Raw genomic sequence first — 9,335 nt, forward strand, 5'->3', positions numbered from 1 at the left:
CATCATCAGAGAAGGTGGTTAGATCTTTTGAAAGATTATGATATGAGTGTCCTTTACCATCTGAGCAAGGCCAACATTATGGCCGACACTCTCAATAGACTCTTCATGGGTAGTGTTTCTTACGTTGAGGATAGTAAAAAGAAGATATCTTAGGAAATCTATCAGCTCACCAGACTAGGTGTTCGCTTAGTCGATTCTTTGGAGGGTGGTATATGTGTTTAGAGTAGTTCAGAGTCATCTCTAGTTTATGAGGTAAAAGAAAATCAAGACAGGGATCTTAGCCTTGTCAAGCTAAAAGTGTCAGTTCAAAATCAGAGAGTAGAGGTTTTCTCCCAAGGGGGAGATAGGGTTCTTCATTGTCAGGGTCGTCTGTGCATTCCAAGTGTAGATAACTTAAAGCAGCGAATTCTTGCAGAAGTGCATGGTGCATGATACTCTATTCATCCAGGGGCCACTAAGATGTACCACGACCTGTGGGAAATCTATTGGTAGAGTGGGATAAAGAGAGAAGTTACAGAGTTTGTGGCTAAGTGCTCTATATGTCAAGAAGCTAAGATAGAGCATCAGAAGCCTAGTGGACCCATACAGGAGTTCACCATTCCTACTTGGAAGTAGGAAGAAGTAAACATAGACTTCGTGATGGGTTTGCCTTAAACTAGTCTTCAGCACAATTCAATTTTGGTTATTGTAGACAGGATGACCAAGTCAGCTCATTTCCTTTTAGTTAATACCTCTTATTCAGTCAAGGATTACACCAAACTCTATATCAAGGAGTTGGTCAGATTACACGGTGTTCCATTATTTATTATTTCATACAAAGATACCCAGTTTACCTCTCACTTCTGGAAAGTAGTCCAAAAAGGTCTTGGTACCCAAGTTCGTCTCAGTACAGCCTTTTATCCTCAGACAGATGGTTAAGTAGAAAGGACCACTCATACTCTTGAAGATATGCTAAGGGTGTGTGCAATTGATTTCAACGGAAGTTGGGATGACCACTTGCCTTTGATTGAGTTTGCATACAACAATAGTTATCATTCTAGTATTATAATGGTTTTCAATGCCTTAGAGAAAGTTCAATTGATCAGAGAGAGACTCCGGGCTGCTCATAGCCGACAGAAGTCTTATGCTGATGTTCGTAGAAAGGATCTCAAGTTAGAGGTCGATGACTATGTCTATCTGAAGATCTCTCCCATGGAAGAAGTGAAGAGGTTTAGCAAGAAAGGAAAACTCAGTCCCCGCTATGTCGGTCCCTTCAGGATTCTCAGTCGTTTAGGCAAGGTAGCTTATGAGCTCAAATTGCCTTCAGATTTAGCCTTAGTTCATCTGGTCATCCATGAATCCTCACCCAAGAAGTACGTAGGTGACCCAGCAGTTGTAGTCCCTATTCAGAGCATTGATGTCAGAATAATCTCTCTTATGAAGAAATTCCAGTCGAAATCTTAGACTATCAAACTCGTCGATTGAGTAATAAAGAGATCCCTCTAGTTAAGGTTCTTTGGCAAAATTAGTCCATCGAGAGAGGTACTTGGGAAGAAGAAGCAGATATGCGTACCAAGTATCCTCACCTCTTCTCCGCCGATTCAGATCAAGCTCAAGGTAATAGTTCGCCTTAAGCTTATTCAGTTTCATAGTCATGTTCCTATTATAAATATGGTATCTACTACCATTTCATACTCTGTCATGTATTCATATATCAGTTCAGTTATAAAATCATGCATCAGCTATGCATTCTCATTTTTTGAAACTCAGTTTATCAGAACACTCAATCATACATTCATGTATCAGTTAGCCATGCATCAGATATGCATGAGTTCAGTATATTTAGCATATTAGTTATGAAGTCATGTCTCAGTCACTCATGTTCAGTTCATGTTCATTTATTATTTTCCCTTTTAGTCTCATTCGAGGATGAATGTTCTCAAGGTAGAGATATTGTAATAGCCGTGCTTATTCCTAGCTAAAAATAATCTCAAGGATGCTAGTACTTGCTTTGAAATATAAATATATTTTTGTACCCGTGGTAGTTTTTAGATTTCTACTTTCTACCATGTGGGAAATTGAGTTATCTTTCTAACGATACCAATTTTTTCCAAGTCCGACACCAGACGAGGAAGTTATGGATGTTTTACTCAGAACTGACTGACATGCCAAGGTGCGACATCCAAGTCAACAAACCGCCAAATAAGTGATAGACCGCCACTTTGACCATCACAGCCAATGTAGTAGGGCCACGTTCTGGATAAGGATTGACAGACCAGTTGACGGACCGTCATCCAGGCCGTCAATTCTTATCCAGTGAACCCCATTTCTTGTCCACGTATGATGGTCGAAATGACAGACCATCAAGTTTCTAACATACCGTTAGTTGGGTCATCATACGCCATGTTTATTTTATTTCCAGGCCATTTTAACAGGGGTATTTTTGTCACTTACCACTTGCCTATATATACCCAGATGAGTCCAACTTCATCCATTTTGCTCATTATTATTTCACAAACAAAAACTAGAGTTTCTCTCTAAATTTAATCTCCAAGAACAATACCCAATCTTCTTTAAAAAATCAAAGGATTTCAAATCCTTCAAGTTCAAAAATATCAAGAACCATGAGTCAGGTATGCATAGTGTTCATCTATAGATCCATTTCATTCATAAAGCTCAAGAACCATTTTTAAAATATTATTTTGTAAGTGTCTTGTTGTGATATGAGAATGTACATGTTGATGATTGTTGTTTAAGTTTCAAGATGATATCTAAAGGTGTTTTCATGAACACGCCTATGCTAAAAGAATGTATGAAAAGTGTTTGATAATATGCCTAGGATGATAGAATTCATGTCCCATGATTTAATAGTGCTTAAATGACAAGTCCATGCTCTACACTTTATGATTTCCCATGAATTCCATGTGAGTTATATGCGTAGTTATTGTGATATGGATTGACCATGATATTGAAGCTATGCAAGTATATACATGTTGTATGAATTTCCCTTCCATGTACAAGATTTTGAGAACTATGCTTAGTGTGAAATCCCCTGCTTATGATATTGTAAATTGCGGACTCGACTCTTACAATCAAGTCAGTCATGTATCAATTTTGTTCCATCGAGTCCTGGGGGTACTTGTACCCAAAAAATATAGTTGTATGCCTAGATCTATGTCATGTTATCATGATAATCTCAGTCAAGCCATGATCTATAGAACTCGGTAGGTCATGTGACTCAGGAAACCTCAGAAATCTCATGATCTCAGTTAATTCTCAGATAGTAGTATTATTTCGTCAGTCAATGGAAGTCAGTTACTCAGTTCATGTACCATCAGTTAAATTACATTCAGTCTCTTCATATGGAAGTAGAAGTTAGCACCAAGTGAAACCAAGGATGGGAACTCACCTGCCAGTTTAGGGTGTGATTCTTAGTAATCATCCTTGTGTTCCAGATATGAACTGCCCGTTTATGATATTTCAGAAAGCCACATCAGCAGATTTAGTCGAGTTAGAGATAATTGATTTTGATGTCATTCTTGGCATGGATTGGCTTCATTCCTGCTATGCCACAGTCGACTGCAGAACAAGGGTAGTTCAATTTCAGCTCTCGAATAAGCCCATCCTAGAGTGGAAGGGTAGTACTTCATCTTTTAAGGGTCAGCTTATTTCCTACCTTCGGTCAAGGAAAATTATTTCTAAGAGGTATGTGTATCATCTCGTGCATGTTAAAGAATCCAGTTCTTAATCTCCTAGTTTTGAATCAGTCTCAGTTGTAAATGAGTATTCAGACATATTTCCCGAAAATCTTCCAGGCATTCCTCCCAAAAGGGAAATACACTTCGGCATTGACCTTATTCCAGATACTCAGCCTATTTCTATTCCTCCATACAGAATGGCACTGGTAGAACTTAAGAAACTGAAAGATCAGTTGACGAATCTCTTAGATAAGGGATTCATCAGGCCCAATGTATCCCCATGGGGTGCACCAGTCTTATTCGTGCTCAAGAAAGACGGTTCTCTTAGGATGTGTATTGATTACCTTCAGCTCAACAAAGTTACGGTCAAGAACAAGAATCTCTTCCCAGAATAGATAACTTGTTTGACCAACTTCAGGGTGAGAGTTATTTCTCTAAGATAGACCTCAAATCAGGCTACCATCAGCTCAAAGTTAGAGAATGTGACGTCCTAAAGACATCTTTTCGTACTTGGTATGGTCACTTCGAGTTTTTAGTTATGTCCTTTGGTCTTACCAATGCCCCGGCCGCTTTTATGGACTTGATGAACCGTGTGTTCAAGCAGTACTTAGGCATATTCATCATAGTCTTCAAGATGATATTTTGGTCTATTCTCGCAGTGAGCATGATCATTCAGACCATCTCAGAATTGTTTTTCAGACTCTCAGAAATCACCAGTTATTCACCAAATTCAGTAAGTATGAGTTTTGGGTAAGATAAATAGCATTCCTTGGCCATATTGCTTCCGATGATGACATTAGAGTAGATCCTTAGAAGACCAAAGCGGTAAAAAACTGGCCTCTCTCTATCTCTCCATTAGATATTAAGAGTTTCCTGGGATTAGCTGGTTGTTACAGATGGTTTATTGAGGGATTTTCTTCTATTTCATTCCCTATGTCCAAATTGACTCAAAAGAAGGTCAAGTTTCAGTGGTCAGATTCTTATGAGAAGAGTTTTTAAGAGTTGAAGACCCGACTCATCTCAGCCCCAGTTATAGCTCTTCCAGATAGTTCAGACGGTTTTGTACTCTATTGTGATGCATCCATAGTGGGTCTAGGTTGTGTCCTCATGCAATATGGTAAGGTCATAGCCTACACCTCCAGACAGTTAAATCCCCATGAGAAGAATTATCCTACTCATGATCAAGAGTTAGCAGTTGTAGTATTTTCCTTGAAGAATTAGAGGCATTATCTATACGGAGTTCATGTAGATGTCTTCACAGATCATAAGAGTCTCCAGTATGTCTTTTCTTAGAATGATCTAAATCTTCATCAAAGAAGGTGGTTAGAGATTTTGAAAGATTATGACATGAGTGTTCGTTACCATCCGAGCAAGGCCAATGTTATGGCCGATGCTCTCAGTAGACTCTCCATGGGTAGTGTTTCTCACATTAAGGATAGCAAAAAGAAGATAGCTCAGGAAATCCATCAGCTCGCCAGACTAGGTGTTCACTTTGTTGATTCTTCGGAGAGTGGTGTATGTGTTTAGAGTAGTTCAGAGTCATCTCTAGTTTCCGAGCTGATAGAAAAGCAAGACAGTGATCCTAGCCTTGTCAAGCTAAAAGAGCCAGTTCAGAATTAGAGAGTAGAGGTTTTCTCCCAAGTAGGAGATGGGGTTCTTTGTTGTCAGGGTCGACTGTCTGTTCCAGGTGTGAATGACTTAAAGCATTCTTGCAGAAGCGCATGGTTCGCGATACTCTATTCATCCAGGGGCCACTAAGATGTACCGCAACCTGTAGGAAATCTATTGGTAGAGTGGTATGAAAAGAGATATTGCCAGTTTGTGGCTAAGTGCTCTACATGTCAGCAAGTTAAGATAGAGCATCAAAAGCCTAGTGGACCCATGCAGGAGTTTACCATTCCTACTTTGAAGTGGGAAGAAGTGAACATAGACTTCGTGATGAGTTTTCCTCGAACTCGTCATCAGCACGATTCAATTTGGGTTATTGTAGAAAGAATGACCAAGTCAGCTCATTTCCTTTCAGTTCATACCTCTTATTCAGTCGAGGATTACACTAAACTCTATATCAGGGAGTCGGTCAGATTATACGGTGTTCCATTATCTATTATTTCAGAAAGAGCTACCCAGTTCACCTCTCACTTCTGGAAAGCGTTCCAAAAGGGTCTTGGTACCCAAGTCCATCTCAATATAGCCTTTCATCCTCAGACAGATGGTTAAACAAAAAGGACCATTTAGACTCTTGAAGATATGCTAAGGATGTGCGCAATTGATTTCAAGGGAATTTGGGATGACCACTTGCCTTTGATTGAGTTTGCATACAACAATAGCTATCAATCCAGTATTAAAATGGCTCCATTCGAAGCTCTCTATTGTAGGAGGTGTAGATCTCTAATTGGTTGGTTTAAAGTTAGTGAGGCCTCAGTCATAGGTCCTGACTTGGTTTTCAATGCCTTAGAGAAAGTTCAGTTGATCAGAGAGAGACTCCAGGCTGTACAGTGCCGATAAAAGTCTTATCCTGATGTTCGTAGAAAGGATCTCGAGTTCAAAGTTGATGACTATGTCCATCTCAAGATCTCTCCCATGAAGGGAGTGAAGAGGTTCGGCAAAAAAGGAAACTCAGTCCCAGCTATGTTAGTCCCTTCAAGATTCTCAGTCGTTTATACAAGGTAGCTTATGAGCTCAAATTGCCTTCAGATTTAGCCTCAGTTCATTCGGTATTCCATGTATCCTTGCTCAAGAAGTGCATAGGTGACCCAGCAGTTGTAGTCCCTATTCAGAGCATTGATGTTCAGAACAGTCTCTCTTATAAAAAAATTTCAGTCAAAATCTTAGACTATCAGATTCATCGATTGAAGAACAAAGAGGTCCCTCTAGTTAAGTTTCTTTGGGAAAATCAGTACGTCGAGGAAGGTACTTAGGAAGAAGAAGCAGATATGCGTGCCAAGTATCCTCACCTCTTCTCTGCTGATTCAGATCAAGCTTAAGGTAATAGTTTCCCTTAAGCTTATTCAGTTTCATATTCATGTTCCTATTATAAACGTAGTATCTACTACTATTTCCTACTCTATCATGCATTCATGTATCAGTTTAGTTATAAAATCATGCATCATCTATGCATTCTCGTCTTGAGAAACTCAGTTTATCAGAACACTCAGTCACGCATCTATGTACTAGTTAGCCATGCATCAGATGTGCATGAGTTCAGTATATTTAGCATGTCAGTCATGAAGTCATGTCTCAGCCACTCATGTTCAGTTCATGTTCATTTATTATTTTCCCTCTTAGTTAGTCTCATTCGAGTATGAATGTTATCAAGGGGCAGATATTGTAATACCCGTGCTTATTCCTAGCTAGAAATCATCTCAAAGATGCTAGTACTTGCTTTGAAATACAAATATATTTTTGTACCCATGGTATTTTGATATTTCTACTTTCAATCACGTGGAAAATTGAGTTAGCTTTCTAACGATACCAATTTTGTCCAAATCTGACACCACACGAGGAAGTTGTAGATGTTTTACTCAGAACTGATCGAAATGCCCAGGTGCGACATTCAAGTTGACAGACCTCCAAACAAGTGACTGACCACCACTTTGACAGTCACAGCCAAGGCAGTAGGGCTACATTCTGGATAAGGATTGACAGACGAGTTGAAGGACCGTCAGATTTTTGACGGACCGTCATCTAGGCTGTCAACTCTTATCTAGTGAACCCCATTTCTGGTCCATGTATGATGGTTGAAATGACGGACCGTCAAGTTTCTGACAGACCATCATCTAGGCCGTCAACTCTTATCTAGTGAACCCCATTTCTGGTCCACGTATGATGGTTGAAATGACGGACCGTCAAGTTTCTGACGGACCGTCAGTCGGGTCATCACACGCCACATTTAGTTTATTTCTAGCCCGTTTTAATAGGGGTCTTTTGGTCACTTACCACTCTCCTATATATACCCAGATGAGTCCGAATTCATCCATTTTGCTTATTATTATTTCATAAATAAAAACTAGGGTTTCTCTCTAAATTTAATCTCCAAGAACAAGACCCAATCTTCTTCAAAAAATCAAAGGATTTCAAATCCTTCAAGTTCAAAAACATCAAGAACCTTGAGTCAGGTATGCATAGTGTTCATCTATGGATCCATTTCACTCATAAAGCTCAAGAACCATGTTTTAAATATTATTTTGTGATCATATGAGAATGTACATGTTGATGATTGTTGTTTAAGTTTCAAGATGATATCTAAAGGTGTTTTCATGAAGTATATGTGTTTGTTATTTGAAACCCATGATCTTTATGTGGCTTAATATGGTGAAATTCATGAACACACCTATGCTAAAAGAATGTATGAAAAGTGTTTGATAATATGCCTAGGATGATAGAATTCATGTCCCATGATTTAATAGTGCTTAAATGACAAGTCCATGCTCTATGCTTTACGAATCCTATGAATTCCATGTGAGTGATATGCGTTGTTGTTGTGATATGGATTAAACATGATATTGAATCTATGCAAGTATAGACATGTTTTATGAATTTCCCTTCCATGTATAAGATGTTGAGAACTATGCTTAGTGTGAAATTCCCTACATATGATATTGTAAATTGCGGACTCTACTCTTACGATCAAGTCAGTCATGTGTGTCAGTTTCCTTCCATCGAGTCCTGGGGGTACTTGTACTCAAAAAATATAGTTGTGTGCCTAGAGACATGTCATGTTATCATAATAATCTCAGTCAATCCATGGTCTATTGAACTCAGTCAGTCATGTGACACAGGAAACCTCAGAAATCTCATGATCTCAGTTAATTCTCAGATAGTAGTACTATTCCGTCAGTCAACCGAAGTCAGTTACTCAATCCATGTACCGTCAGTTAAATCACATTCAGTTTCTTCATTTGGAAGTAGAAGTTAGCACCGAGTGAACCCAAGGATGGGAACTCACCTGCCAGTTTAAGGTGTGGTTCTTAGTAATCATCCTTGTGTTCCAGAACTATGTATCTAGTGTAGGTTGAGACATCTTAACCTTTCAGATGAGGGTTGATGAGGTGGCTTAAACTGCCAATTTAGGGTTCCTACCATTCTCATTTTGAGTACCTGCCAGCTAAGGGTCACTCACAGCTGTCCTTACCAGTGGCGCGGTATTGTCACTCTTCCAGTCGAGATAGAGACTGGACCCCAACTTAGCTATATGCATTATTGGGGCATGTTGGTCAAACAACTACCTCCCACAGTTTCAGTCTCAGTCTCAGCAAAAGAACTCAAATAGTTCTTCATATTTCAGTATTCCAGGACTGTCAGATACAGTCAATTCAGTTACAGTATGAAACTCAGGTAGTTCTATCAGATTCAGGACTGTTAGATACAGCGCCCATGTTATCATGATTCCAGTATTATTCATGTTAGATATCAGTAAACCATGTATTAGCGTACAAATCTAATTATCATGTATTCATGATTCCAGTTACTATGTATACATGTTTGCACTCTTACGTTTATATCAGTCAGTCGGTTAGCATCGTTCATGCATGTAAACCCTTTTGCATTTAGCCTACCTCACTTGTATACTCAGTTCTCCCAGTTTTACTGATGTATTTACGCTATGGTGCTTTCTTTTACGTTACACCATAGGTTCACAGATACGAGCTCTAGATCAGT

Source organism: Capsicum annuum, chromosome 2 (assembly GCF_002878395.1).
Source record: "Capsicum annuum cultivar UCD-10X-F1 chromosome 2, UCD10Xv1.1, whole genome shotgun sequence".
Taxonomy (NCBI): domain Eukaryota; kingdom Viridiplantae; phylum Streptophyta; class Magnoliopsida; order Solanales; family Solanaceae; genus Capsicum; species Capsicum annuum.